We start from the raw sequence: 15,075 nt of genomic DNA on the forward strand, positions 1-15,075 counted from the left end.
AGTCGTGGATTTTGACCCGATTCTATAAGTGTCTTTTGAATCCTTCTAAGATTTTTTGAAAAACCTATGTTTCTATGTCAGCAATCTGGCCAGCCATCGTCAAAGAAAAGGTCCTTTTCACTTAACTGAAGCTCAGTTAGTCTGTTCTTGAGAGACTACCATGTCAGTGGTTCTCAAACCCTTTCATGTGAAGGACCCCCAAAATGATATTTATTTGGCCACGGACACCCATCTCAAAATATTTAGTTCCAGGGAACATTTTCACAACTTTTCAAAGAGTGCCGCGCTGTGAGCTTGTATATCTGCTATTTTTCCATAGTTAAAGCATTCAATAATCCTAGGCCTAAATGGGTTAACGCTACTTGATCACACTACAGCGTCACACAAAAGCACGAAAGCATATTTGGTAGTCATGTGCACTGTACGCAGTTTTTAAACTGTACACTGTTACACTGTATGGTTTTTGTTGTTTTTGGGTTGTCTTGGGTGACTTGTTGTTGTCTTGTTGTTGTGGGTTGATGTTTTTGTGTGTAATAAGGCTGAGAGTGCTCCTGGCACAAGCATTTCATTGTATGTCTGTACCTGTATGGATATGCATGTGACTAATAAACCTGAACCTGAACCTGAACCTGAAAGGTATCAAATCCGCAAGCTTGAAACGCTGTGCTTTTGAGCTTGTAGATCTGCTAGTTTTGATGCTTTTGAATTTGAATCCTGAAAAGCAACCAAATGAGGTTTCCACCCGACAGAGACGAAATGATCCTATCGAGGCTGCGTTTCACCGTGGCCTTTCACGCCGTTTCCTCCAACGCAACAACTAAAGAACCAAATAGTCCATGACGGAGGAGCCGGAGAGAGGGGCTCTTGTAAGCGTGATAGTTTGTAAATCCTTTTCAAGGGCTTTTATCCACAAGTTTCCCCGGGGGTTTACTGGAGACTATCAGGACCACACTTCCGGGTTTAACAGCAGACATACAAGCTCACGTCGCGTCGCAGATGCAACCCGTTGTGAGCTTGTAAATCGGCGGCGGAACCTCGATGCAGACGTTTGCGCAATGCACTATGGGGCGTTGGAAACTGGTGGATACGAGGCAACAATACGGCCAGAGAGATTGTGTCGCCGTGCGGTAATAAAGTGCGACAGTGCTGTGAGTCGACCAATCGCCATGCAGCGTTGTGGCGTGGTTTCATCACAATTGCTCTCTCTATCACAATCAGAATCACAGGTTTGCAAGTTCTTTAGTTTTCGCTATTTCCATAAAAAGAGATCAAGGGAAGAAGGAGAAGGGGTTGGCGGGGAAGCAGGGGGAATAGAGGGGTAAAGAGATATTTGTTTGTTTTTTGTCGCATTCATAAACCAATAATTTGATGATCAGCAGTGGTTCCCTTACCATACTTCCCTATGGAGACACAAAGAGTCGGCTTTGTTCCCTATGGAGACACAAAGAGTCAATGTGACAAACAAAAAAATATCCATGAATTCTCCATGGGGCGAGGGAATTGATAAAAATAAAAATAAAACATTTTGAAGAGTGCCATCCAGTGTAAAACTGAAACACTAAAAAAAAGTCATCAGAGACGTCTTCGGTGCTCTGGCCTTTAAAAAACAAAGACGTCATTGGCAGAGAATGAGTTTTATCAACTCACAAAAGCCTGAGTAGCCTGAAAATGACCCCAAACATGTTTGAAAGTGAAACATCCATTTAAAGTATTCTACGTCAGTTCCAATTGATCCATGAGGGTCAGATGGGTGGGCCGCGAACACTTTCAATATTTTCGAGTGGGCCTTTATTGATCCAGATGAGCTTGAGAACCACTGACCCTCTAGTCTAGACCATACAGTCAGGTAGTGAAGCCAGACCATGGAAATATCCACACAGTCAGGCACACAGATGGGGAACAGATAAAGTCAAGGAAATAGCGTAATTCTGTTGAAGGAATGCGATCGCGTTTTGATTTGTGGTCAAAGTTCTTTTGTGTGTGTGTGTGTACGCGTGCGCATGTGTGTGCGTGCTGGTCATCAGACACCTCTCCCCCTCAGTGCACTGAGCATCTGCTTATTTGTCTGCGATTCTAAAATGCCATTCAAATCTCCCAGGGTGAAGGTACTTTCTCCACACACACAATATCCATTCTCCCAAAATGTGATTGAATATGGTTTCTGTCGGGCAGAAAACCTCTTATCTCCGTCTTCTAACTTTTGGTGTGCTTTTTTATATATATATATTAGGGCATTCACCAAATATTCGAATATTCGAATATCAAAGTCACTATTCGACGTTGTTCACCAAAGTCGAATATTCGCTTATTTTTATTTTTCTATTGTTTTCTCTTTAAAAATTATATAGTTTATAAAGCTTGGCTAGATAGGAAGTCATAAGAATGAGTTGTCAATGCCCCTGGTGGATGAATTTGCTAATGCTCTATACCAGGGCTTCTCAAACCTTTTTAGGCCCTGACCCCCCCCCCAAATAAACATATTTGAACTGGGGACCCCCACCCTGACAAGCACATGGAATTGCAGGTATTACATTTAATGTGACTTTGTTCCGCAGATAAATATTGTGAAAATAGCCGATCTACATGCTCACAACGCCTCGTTGCGAGGCGTTGTGAGCTTGTAGATCGGCTATTTTCACAATGTTCGCCTCTTGCTTACTTATAATATTTGACAGTATTCGACTATTCGAATACTTTGTGGTCGAATAATTCGAATACTGGAGACCATCGGGACCAAACTTCCGGGTTTAACAGCAGACATACAAGCTCACGTCGCGTCGCAGATGCAACCCGTTGTGAGCTTGTAAATCGGCGCCGGAAGCTCGGTACAGACGTCTGCGCAATGCACTATGGGGCGTTGGAAACTCGTGGATATATATATAAAAATTAACGTCCTATTTGATCATCCTATACGGCAAAAGCCTCAAAAGTAGCAGATCTAGGAGCTCTAAGCGTGGCGCGTTGTAAGCTTGCAGATCTCCTACTTTTGCTGTTTTTGAAATTGAATCCTATTCAGTAACAGTTTTGGACGTATGAGGTTTCCACCGGACAGAGACAGATATGATGAGTTCCATGGAGTGTTGACCATGGACTAACATTCACTGTTATTATCATCGCAGTCACATAATAATAATAATAATGAATTGCATTTTTATAGCGCTTTTCTAAGCAAGTTGCGAACTCAAAGCGCTTACAATGTTTCATTCATTCATACATTGGGAGGTGAAGCGGCGAACAGTCAACGCCAGCGTCCTCACTTCCCACATTCACACACCAATGGTGACAACTGGCCAGCTAACACCATTGGAGGCAACGCAGGGTTCAGTGTCTTGCCCAAGGACACTTCGACATGTAGACAGGAGTAGCCGGGATGTGAACCGCCGACCCATGGACCATTGGCCACCCCACTCTACTTCCTGAGCCACAGCCGCACATACAGTAATGGAAGATACTGTGCTCACCTAAAAGGTTTTTATTTACATTCTGAACGGTCAGTAATGCCATGGACAATGACAAAATGGAACTGTTGTTGTTTGTTGTTTTCGGAATCCCTCTTTCCCCACCGGTTCCTGAAATTATTCAAAATAACCCACAGATGCACAATTACGCATGCATTTCTAAAAGGATAACAACACAACAACATTGTGGTCCTACGTATTCAATTCTTCATCATTCAAGACATGCAAGACATGCACAATACACTACAAATCATCAGTACCAGAAGCATTAAAAAGTATATTTATGGCTAAAAGACTCTAGGTATCACGCATGAATGAGTCAGACAACGTTTTTTCCAATGCAAGGTCAAAAACTGGCCTGGTGACTGTGGTGAGTCTAACCGACTCCACATACTTTCAAGGTTATTACAGTTTGTATTTGTTTTATTAGTTTGTGTTTTTATTTCGTTTTGAGTTTTTGCACCTACTATAGTATACACACTCCTTACTCTCACCTCAGCCCCCAATTACAATAGATATCTTAGCAATTTTCTTTTTGCTGCACAGGATCAACCAAGAAACATTCTAGAGAGAGAGAGAGAGAGAGAGAGAGAGAGAGAGAGAGAGAGAGAGAGAGAGAGAGAGAGAGAGAGAGAGAGAGAGAGAGAGAGAGAGAGAGAGAGAGAGAGAGAGAGAGAGAGAGAGAGAGAGAGAGGCAGGCAGATGGATAGATAATGAAAGAAATAAACGTCTCTCTCTAGGTGTGTAGGGGTATGTGATACTGTATGTTAGCTCTCATGAACTGCGTGTGCGTGCGTTGTGTATGTGTGTTCCCCAGCCCTCACTGTGTGGGTGTCTGTTATTATTAGCACCCCTGTCTCCATGGTAACACAGTTGCACGCTAATTGGCTTCATAACGACAAGAGGATCCATGTCGAACCATAGAGATGTAATGATGACAGTTAGGACACATAGAGATGTAATGATGAGGACAGTTAGGACACATAGAGATGTAATGATGACAGTTAGGACACATAGAGATGTAATGATGACAGTTAGGACACATAGAGATGTAATGATGAGGACAGTTAGGACACATAGAGATGTAATGATGACAGTTAGGACACAGAGATGTAATGATGACAGTTAGGACATAGAGATGTAATGATGACAGTTAGGACACATAGAGATGTAATGATGACAGTTAGGACACAGAGATGTAATGATGACAGTTAGGACACATAGAGATGTAATGATGACAGTTAGGACACAGAGATGTAATGATGACAGTTAGGACACAGAGATGTAATGATGACAGTTAGGACACATAGAGATGTAATGATGACAGTTAGGACACAGAGACGCATTGTAGTATTGCCAATTCAAGGTGGTGTTGCCGGGCAATACCACCTTTTTGGTCAGTTGATTTAGATAGTTTGTTTTTTCAGAGCCGGCGCTCCCTATATGCACACTCTGCAGAAAATAACGTACCGACCTGACTTTTCACAACAGCGCTACTGCCATCTTAGCCTGAATGAGACATTTCTGCTTAACCTCGCGTAGCCAGGCTTACTCATGTCCCTGACACCTGATTATGGATCCCACTGGAGAAGATGGATGGAAATGGTATTTAGCGCTCGTTTTCATCAGCGTCGGCAGGTTAGCTACTCACCAGCGTCGGCAGGTTAGCATTTCACCAGGTTAGCATTCACCAGCGTTAGTTTTACTGAGGTTAAGGTTAGGGTTAGAGTTAGGGTTAAGGTTAGAGAAGGATAGGTTTAGGTTTTGGTGCACCTCTGCTGCGGTCCAAGTGACTACAATGGAGCGCTCCCTACATCCGGTTCAGCCAATCACAAGCTTCAAAAATGAGTCCAATAACAATATCACTTACTCTACCTTTTAAGAGGATAATCGATATGAAAAATGTAATAAATAAACACACTTCTCGATGACAGATGGCAAAAAGAGGGGAATGATGCAGAGAAAAGTATAACACTGAAAAAAATAAAAGTCTTTAGTCTTCAATGTAGTGTGTGCTGTTTGGTGTGGTGTGGTGGGATGGATGGTGTTGGGCAAGGAGGGGATCTGCAAGCTGGTCCATGCAGATGGTCATGTCATGGAATATAGATGACTGAGACTGATGAGAGAGAGACAGAGAGAGAGAGAGAGAGAGAGAGAGAGAGAGAGAGAGAGATGCGACGGGGAAATAAAGTGAGTCCTCAGGTGGTGATTATCTTTGGTAAATAGACTTTTTAATGATCACTCAGTCTGTCTCTCTCTCTCTCTGTCTGTATCTCTCTCTTCTTCCCATTCTCTCTGTTTTTTTATTCCGTTGTTCATTTCTACAGTAATATCTCATGATTTATGATGTGTGCGTGTGTGTGTGTGCGTGTGTGTGTGTGTGTGTGTGTGTGTGTGTGTGTGTGTGTGTGTGTGTGTGTGTGTTACATTTTGTGTGTGGTAACAGACAGTGAGATGCGCAGTTTAATAACTGCAGCACTCTGGAAGACGAGATGCTGCATCTCAAGTGTTTAATCCTCCAATAAATTTTCAAATCAAAAGCAGTATCTGACAGTGTGATGATATTCACTGGCAACGCACGCACGCACGCACGCACGCACGCACGCACGCACGCACGCACACACACACACACACAGTAAAATTATCATGCACACAATCGCTCACTTATAAACTAACAGTACAATGATAACACACACACACACACACACACACACACACACACACACACACACACACACACACACATACTGTACACACAAACATGCTCATACAGGTATAGTAAAATAAACACAAGCCATTTCTGGTTATTCTGTTAGAGCACGTAACCCCTCTCTCTCTCTCTCTCTTAGAGCACGTAACCCCTCTCTCTCTCTCTCTCTCCACGCTGCGTGTGAGATGAGGGCAATCAGCCGGTCACAGTTCAAAAAGGGGATTGATTGATTGATTGATTGATTGATTGATTGATACTTTATGAGCAGTTTTGTTAACAGTACAGGTACCCCCCAGGGGGCTCGTTTCCATTGTGGTCCATTGTTCTCAATTCATCAGTAATCTAATATGATACATAGCATAATGCAAATAAATAATTGATAAAAACTAAAACATAACTCAGTAGCGTCAAAAGGTAGGCTGTATTTACAGAGAAAGGAGGGGTGGGTTCGGGGGGTAGAGGATTCTATTACCAAGGTGTTCAGGGGTGTTAAACAGGCACATGCACACATAGACACCAAAGGGGGCTTGAGCCCCTGCCCTTTTACCAGCCTGTAAAAAGTGCCCTCTCCAGACCATGAATGCAGTTTTTACTATGGTGAAAGAAATGCAAATGCGCCCCTTTCCATGTTATACTTGAAGACAGCAATCAAGAGAATTGCCTTGTCCAAGCTCTCCTGAACTTGAATGCAGCATCTTATGTTAAAATAATTGCCCTCTCGTAGAAATCCATGCTGTAGGCCTACGCCACATTGCCTTTTTATGCTTAGTTCAGTGTGGTATTAAATACTGAAAATAGCCGACCTCCAAGCTCACAACGCGTTGCAGCGTGACGCGTTGTGAGCTTGGAGGTCTGCTATTTTTATCACCAAAAGCCCCTTTTAGAAATTTCAGCCCCTGCCTCTCTAACATTCTCTGCACGTCCCTGGTGTTAAACTAAGGTCAGCCTTTATTTTAGGTTATAGTTTTGAGGTTGATTATGGGGACTTGAGTCGAGATGGCAGTCTGGACCAACATGGTAAAGCCTGGTCATCCAACGCAGCGCCCCAGGGGCCTTTCGCCGCCCTTGAGATTGAAACGAGTGTCTTTTTCACCTCTGGTATAGTTTTGTTCCCCCTGCGCGCGGTTTCGTCAAATCCTAGACGTCGGCGCTCCATTACTTTGCCCTGGTATCTCGCGTCTCGATCTCCACCAGGCACGGGAGCCGGCGGCGCTCTGTGATGGATGTCTCATGTCTGCAGGCCCCGAGATGATAAGAGCAGTTCCCCTCTGGGTCAGCTTATATCCTCACAGACACACACACTGATAAGGCCTGGGGCTCTTTGTGTGTGTGTGTGTGTGTGTGTGTGTGTGTGTGTGTGTGTGTGTGTGTGTGTGTGTGTGTGTGTGTGTGTGTGTGTGTGTGTGTGTGTGTGTGTGTGTGTGTGTGTGTGTGTGTGTGTGTGTGTGTGTGTGTGTGCGCGCGTGCGTGTGTGACAGCAGAACAGCAGGTGAAGATGTCCTCAGGACAAGCGGAGAAGGACAAGTTTTCGGGGACGGACAGCAGTGGCTCAGGGACCAGAACGATGGCTTATTGGGAATTGAAAGGTTTCTGGTTTCAAACCCCGTGGCGGCGGCTCCTCCCGGCTTAATGTTGACGTGTCATTGAGCAAGGCACTGGACTGCTGCAGCAGCTCTGGTGCCTGGTGGTGCGTGGTTTCGCTGTCTGAGTGTGAATGGAATGCACATTCTAAAGAGCTTTGGATAAAGGCGCTGTAAATGCAGTCTCCATTAACCATTTTTTGTTTGTGCTCAGACCTCATCGTCGCTATCGCGTGGAAACCTTGTATCGTTGCTGCCGAATTTAACCTCTTTTAACTTTTTTTTTTTTTTTTTCGTGCGGTGCTCACTGCTCCTACATCTGGCTTTGTCTGTCTGTCCCGCTTCTTTCTGGACTGTGATTGATCAATTGTTGTCTGTCTGCACGCCCAGGGTCACATTGGCCAAGCTTCGTGGGACCCTTACTGAAATGAACTCATAAATAACACCACTCACTTAACACTGGGTCAGATATTTCGCGAATGAATGCCCCCGACTCGATCACACTACAGCGCCTCACAAAAGCATCAAAAGTAGCGGCTCTGAAAGCTTTTGAGCTTGTATATCAGCCATGCTGTTTTTGAATTTGAATCCTGACAAGTGAGTAAAGTAAGTAAAATACGGTTACTTGTCAAGAAAATTGGAAACATAACCTTTGTTCCACAAGCTCTGGTTAGTACTTTTCATTGGTTAAATATTTATAAACCCCCAGACAGACTTCAATATTAGACTTTCCAATATAGCAAAAGAGATGGTAGTCGATCGATCACACCGCGTTGCATCGTGGTGTGTTGTGAGCTTGTATCTCGGCTGTCTTTGCTACTTTTGTGGGATACTGTTCTAGTGTGACAGCAACGATAACGTCGTTGTCGGGTGGAAACCTTTTATGTCCAAAACCGTTTGTTTTGTATTTATCATTTTTAAAATGATTTAAACTAGTGAAAACAGCCGATCTACAAGCACACAACGCCTCGCACCGCGAGGCGTTGTGTGCTTGTAGATCAGCTGTTTTCACTACTTTTGTAGGCCATATGAAGCAGTGCTTTACTTTGCGAAAAAATTTACACATTTGAAACTTGGAGATACAAGGTTTCTGCCCGACAGTGATGGTATGCTCTTTGTGAGTGCTATAGGACCCGGGTTCAAATCCGACTCCCGAGCCTTTTCCTTTGTTTCTCTGCTCACTCTCTTCCCTGTCTCTGCAGCAGTGGTGTAATGTAACTAAGTACATTTACTTACAGTAAGTACTGTACTTAAGTACAATTTTGAGGTATTTGGACTTTTACTTTCACTTCTACTTCACTACATCTCGGATCTAAATATTGTACTTTTACTACACTACAATTATTATTTGACAACGTTAGCTACTAGTTACTTTGAAGATTTTGATTTTTTTTTTTTTTTTTAAGATTTGTTTTTGGGCTTTTTGCCTTTATTGGATAGGACAGTAGACTGACAGGAAATGTGGGAGAGACAGGGAGTGACATGCGGCAAAGGTCGCTCGGATCGGGAATCGAACCGGCGACGCCGACAGGCATTGATGCCGAAATGGCAATGCCTATATGGTATGCGCCTGGTCCAATAGGCCATCAGGCGCCCCAAGATTTTGATTGTTATTAGTATTTAAGTTGACAGACGTTTCGGTCCCACTGCACCTTCATCAAGAGTGACATGAACACTCTTGATCAAAGTCCAGTGGGATCGAAGCGTCTGTCAACTTAAATAAAAAGGATCTTCCGAGCAAGAGCAGTGTGCGGGATCTTTGTTCATGAAACTGTTTTTCATGATTGCTTCAGTTTTCACTGTCCAACGCACCTTAATCCGAATCCAAGTGGATGTTTACATAGATTGTTATTAGTAAACATACCATTAGCCACTTCAGCCCTATATATATTTTGGCCATTTGAAAATAGCCGATCTACAAGCTCACGTGAGCTTGTAGATCGGCTATTTTCAAAATATTCATTTACATTCGTAAACTTGAAATGGGAGATTCTGCATAATGGGTATTCTTACTTTTGATACTTTAAGTACGTTTTGATGGCGATACATTTGTACTTTTACTCAAGTAAAGTTTTAATTCCAGACTTTTACATGTATTTCTACATTGTGGTGTTGATATTTTTACTTAACTCATTTTGTGCCCCAGAAATTAACAGATTAAAATGTCCAGTGTGCCTCTCGCTGGCTCCATAAACGGCCAGTCTCTTATTTTGAAGGCCAGAAGTCCATAGCTTAAACACTTCCGGTTTGACGTCATCGCGTCATTCACAGGAAGCGGTCATCGTCCACATGGTGTTGTGTAATGGCAGAATGGAGCTTTTCAACATGTGTTATATAAGCGAGCATCTACTGCCATCCTCGCTTTGAAAGTGTTGTTTGGAGATAATGGACATTAAAGATGAGATTCCCCGTCTGCCTCAATGTTATGGGATTACTATTTTGTGCTCGTGGATCCGTGATGATGATAAATCAGCGAGGGAGATCGTCTCGGGACCTTCCGCGCATGTACCCGGTAGGATAACCGCCGTTACAGTAATGTATTACTTTTCGCGAGACATCTCGCGATCGGCACTGCGGACATCAAAGGGAATTTCGCGAGACATCTCGGGAAAGGCACTAAATGAGTTAAGAGAAGAATTTGAGTACTTTTCCCACCACAGCCTGCCTCCGTAGCACAGCTCTGCTATCTGAAACGCAGCATTAGAAAAAAAGAACAAACCTGCCAAAAATAACATCTTAGCAACAACGAGGAGGAGAAGGAGTGGTGCTCAGCTCCACCATGGGACCTGGAGTGCAGTGCGTCAGTTTACTGACGCATGCAGCGGAGATAATAAAGTGGATGTGGTGCTGGTGGGTGGCAGGGACGTGCAGAGAATGTTAGAGGCAGGGGCTGAAATTTCTAAAAGGGCCTTTCGGTGAAAATATCGAAAATAGCAGCAGACCTCCAAGCTCATAACGCGTCGCAGATTTTTGGTGCTTGATACCACACTGAACTAAGCATAGTCGAGTCATTACTGGAGATGTGGACAAGGCAATTATCTTGAATGCTGTCTTCGGGTATGGCATGGAAAGAGGGGCATTTGCATTTATTTTTTATTTTTTTAAGATTTGTTTTTGGGCTTTTTATGCCTTTATTCGATAGGACAGTAGACTGACAGGAAATGGGGAGAGAGATGGGGAATGACATGTGGCAAAGGTCGTCCGGATCGGGAATCGAACCGGCGACGCCAGCAGGCATCATAGCCTAGTATTTGGTATGCGCCTTGACCACCAGGCCAGCGGGCGCCCTGCATTTGCATTTCTTTCACCATAGTAAAAGCTGCATTCATGGTCTGTAGAGGGCACTTTTTATAGAGGATAAAAGGGCAGGGGCTCAAGCCCCCTTTGGTGTCTATGTGTGCACGTGCTTGTTGGGTGGAGCACTGACCAGATGATCTGTGCAAGGGGAGAGAGAAGCTAGGGGAGAGAGGGAGAGCAACTGATTTGTTAGTAGACTAGAAGGTCGCCGCGTTGCATCTATAGGAGTAGATATTCGTCGAAAACAAACCCCTGAGGTACAGGGTGGCTTTGATCAGATTCCATTGCAATTGGGCAGTTTATGTTGTTGTTACAATTAAACAGCACAACATGCACCAACAACCAGTTGTGAGTCAGGCACCAAAAGGCCTTGGGTTAGGGTTTGATGCGTAGACTGTATGTGGACTGGAATCCTGCTTTATTTTCCCTTGCTGCTTTCTTTAGCTTTTTCCTGCTTGGCCACTGCTTGCAGCTATATTTGATTGTTGCACATTTATCTGTGTTTGTTGGTGTGTAAAAGGCACACATACTAATGTCGACATTGTAGAAGCTAACAACACTGCCGTGGAGTTCTATATCTGTGTTTATCAATCTATGTATGTATCTATCTACTATATTATAATATATGCTATATACTACCAGTAAGACGGCCTAAGGGCAAGCTAAGGATTATTATCATTAATTAAGCCATTTATTTATTTATGTATTTATTGGTGGTACATTTATTATGGAGAGAAGTGACTGTTATGCCTCTGCTCTTTCTGTGTGTGTAATGGCCAAATATGTTTTTTTTTGAGAAAAAAAAGTTTTGAGAAAAAAAAGTTTTTTGAGAAAAAAAAAGTTTTTTGAGAAAAAAAAATTTGAGAAAAAAAAAATTGAGAAAAAAAATTTTTTGAAAAAAAAAATTATGAAAAAAATTATTTTTGAGGAAAAAAAAATTGGAAAATTTTTTTTTTGAAAAAAATAAAAAATAAAACGTATTGGTGATGCGATGACGTGGTGTATACGGATGTTACTGCGATTGAGGTGAAAGAGAAAGTGGAAAGTTGTGAGCTAACTATTAGCTATTTGTGTGTGTGTGTGTGTGTGTGTGTGTGTGTGTGTGTGTGTGTGTGTGTTCTGGCTACGCCCCCCTCGGTTGAAATTGGATCCGCCGGTCCCATAGCTGGGAATACGAGCCAATCACCGGTCACCATGGCAACGGGGGGCCAATGATAGAGTTATTTGCTCTTTTTTCTTTTGCTCAATTGTATATATAAGATAGAGAGAGACAGAGAGAGACTGACAGCTGGTTTGTGCAAGTAGATAAAGAGAGACGGAGAGAGAGAGTAGTTTAAGATAGTCTCCCCTCAAAGCTGCAATGTAACACAGCTCTGTCTACGTTTTTATTTTATTCCTATTTATATTTAAGCAGTATTACACGAGAGGGTGTGCATTATCGTCAATATCATCACGCCTGCGTTGCCTCAGGCACGAGCCCCGAAGAGCAAATGAAAGCTCTGTTTACTTGTGAGAGAGAGGGAGAGAGAGAGAGAGAGAGAGAGGGAGAGAGAGAGAGAGAGAAAGAGAGAGAACCAATTTGTTTTTATTTTCAGCAACTCTTGTAAACTAACGAAGAGAGAGAGAGGTGGTAATGGTATACCATATGCAATGCAGTAACTCTGAGAGAGTCTGTCAGAGTTACAAATGGAAAACTTAACACAGAGAGAGATATAGATGGCAATGCATTGCAGTATAATGCTACATTCTAGCATACAGTATGTACGTGCTAGCACAGGGCTTGTTTCAACAGGCCAATCAACTGGATACTCCCACAGAACACACACACACACACACACACACACACACACACACACACACACACTCCGTCTCCTACCTTTGTCTGTCTTTTCTCTCTGCTCCTCGCTTCCTTCATTTTTTTTTCCTCTTTGAAATTTGTAATTATTCGTGATTTAATCACAGGGAACGTTAACAGGCTACAGCTGCTGCCTGACACACACACACACACACGACACACGCACGCACGCACACACACACACACACACACACACACACACACACACACACACACACACACACACACTGTTAATGAGTGAGTATGACTAATGATGCACTTGCACAGTTTCACATACAGTAGTTTGTGTGTGTGTGCGCGTGCATATAGTGCGCAGTTGTTATCCCCCGAAGCCATTAAGGCTGTGCAGGATGTGTGATGAATATGTGTTGTAATTTTAACCTGTGTCGCTTCACACGTAATGCTGTCATTTCTCAACGTTTCACGCGTGCTCTGGGGGACAACACTTGCTTGTTACAACATTGTGTATCTTCCTTCATCGTCCTAATCAGTGTCTGCATCTTGTCTGTCGGCGTCCCATGCTGCCGTGTTGCCCACGAACGGGCAAATTCACTTTTTTTCCCCCCACGCTTTTCTTTTGATTGATTAAATACTTTGTTAGCAGTTCACGGAAAGAGGCACAGGAAAGCAGAGAGATATCACATGATTGGCCCACTTGCTTGTCTGTCATCTGAATACCGGCCTAGTAGCCCAATCACAGGCTACTGTGGCCCAGGAGTCCCACCCAAACATATAACAGCTGATCCGAGCCGGTTGTGGTGGGCCGATGCCAGGACTGAATTTACGATTGTCACGATTACACAAAATCTCAGTACAAAAAAAAAATGACATACATGTATAACCATAGACAAAAACCTTTTTGACCTTTTTGAAATTGAATCCTGAAATGTGACAGTTTTGGACATCTGAGGTTTCCACCTGATAGAGACGATATTGACGAGGTCCCGCAGGGGTCTGTACTTGGTCCCCTCCTTCCTTCCTCCTTCCCTCTACACCTAATACTGAACCTTAGCCAATCTACCGTCTTACAATGCATCACAGTGTGACACATTTTTTGCAGAATGTTTGCCTTTTTCCCCCTGAATGTTCACCTTTTATTCCCAGAACAGGGACGCCTATGGGTTCTCTGTATTGTTATTTCTCTGTTTGGTTCCAGACGAGGAACGTGTGCCACATGTTCTTCATTGCACTTGTTTAACAAGGATAGGACTCTGAATAAAGGCTTTGGGGGCTTCCTTTCCTTTCCTTTTCCTTTTTACTGCAACTGTAAACTACTTCTTCCTCATTTTTATTAATGTACTTGTACCCTTTTATATTGTGCAAATAAACTACACTAAGAGGAAGAAGCCAATTGAAACGTGCAATATATTTATATTTACGGCGCTCTATTCAGCCGAGTACATCATTCGCATTGTTTGTCAGGTCTCGCGGCGGCAATGAGACTCTCAGCAGTCAGCAGTGAGTCAACTCCTTGGCAGACTGTGTGTGTGTGTGTGTGTGTGTGTGTGTGTGTGTGTGTGTGTGTGTGTGTGTGTGTGTGTGTGTGTGTGTGTGTGTGTGTGTGTGTGTGTGTGTGTGTGTGTGTGTGTGTGTGTGTGACACACACAGATAGGGAGGTCGCATTCAAAACTGCCATTATATTTCTTCTCTTCTATTATTCTTTTCCTTCCCATCTTGGCGTAACCCGCGGATAGACTTTTACGTTCATTTGCATAGAAAGGAACTGCTCTTATTTCATTACGTTTGGCATACACAGTAGGACTCGGTGTCTGTTTTGTTTGGCAGAGGAGGAGGAGGAGGAGGAGGGGAGGAGGAAGATGTGGGCTGCATGGTGCTCTTCCTCCAGGGAATAGATTGAGTCTGTAAGTCAAACACAGCGGTCAAACTGAATGTCAGAAAGAGCAGAAGAAACAAGTGAAGGAGTGAGGACTCTCTTCATTCCTTTCCTATTGTCTTTATCCCTTTTCAGGCCGCGACCCCCAAATAATCATATTTTAACCCCCCCACCCTGACGAGCACTAAGAGTTGAGGCATTGCATTTTGTATAACACGGTTCTATTGTGAAAATACCCGATCTACATGCTCACAACGCCATGTAGATCGTCTATTTTCACAATATCTGCCTCTGATATTTGACAATTTGGCTTTTTAGAAGTATATGTTCCTCCCTCCGCG

General features: G+C 43.3%; 1 protein-coding gene across 1 annotated transcript in view; it reads left to right on the forward strand.

The window, feature by feature from the left end:
* Window positions 1-15,075, forward strand: part of pde2a (phosphodiesterase 2A) — a gene marked incomplete at both ends in the record, with an annotated part of 381,434 nt that overhangs the window by 184,779 nt on the left and 181,580 nt on the right. The window lies entirely within an intron of this gene.

This window comes from Nannobrachium achirus (genome assembly GCF_963921795.1).
Source record: "Nannobrachium achirus genome assembly, chromosome: 8".
NCBI lineage: Eukaryota > Metazoa > Chordata > Actinopteri > Myctophiformes > Myctophidae > Nannobrachium > Nannobrachium achirus.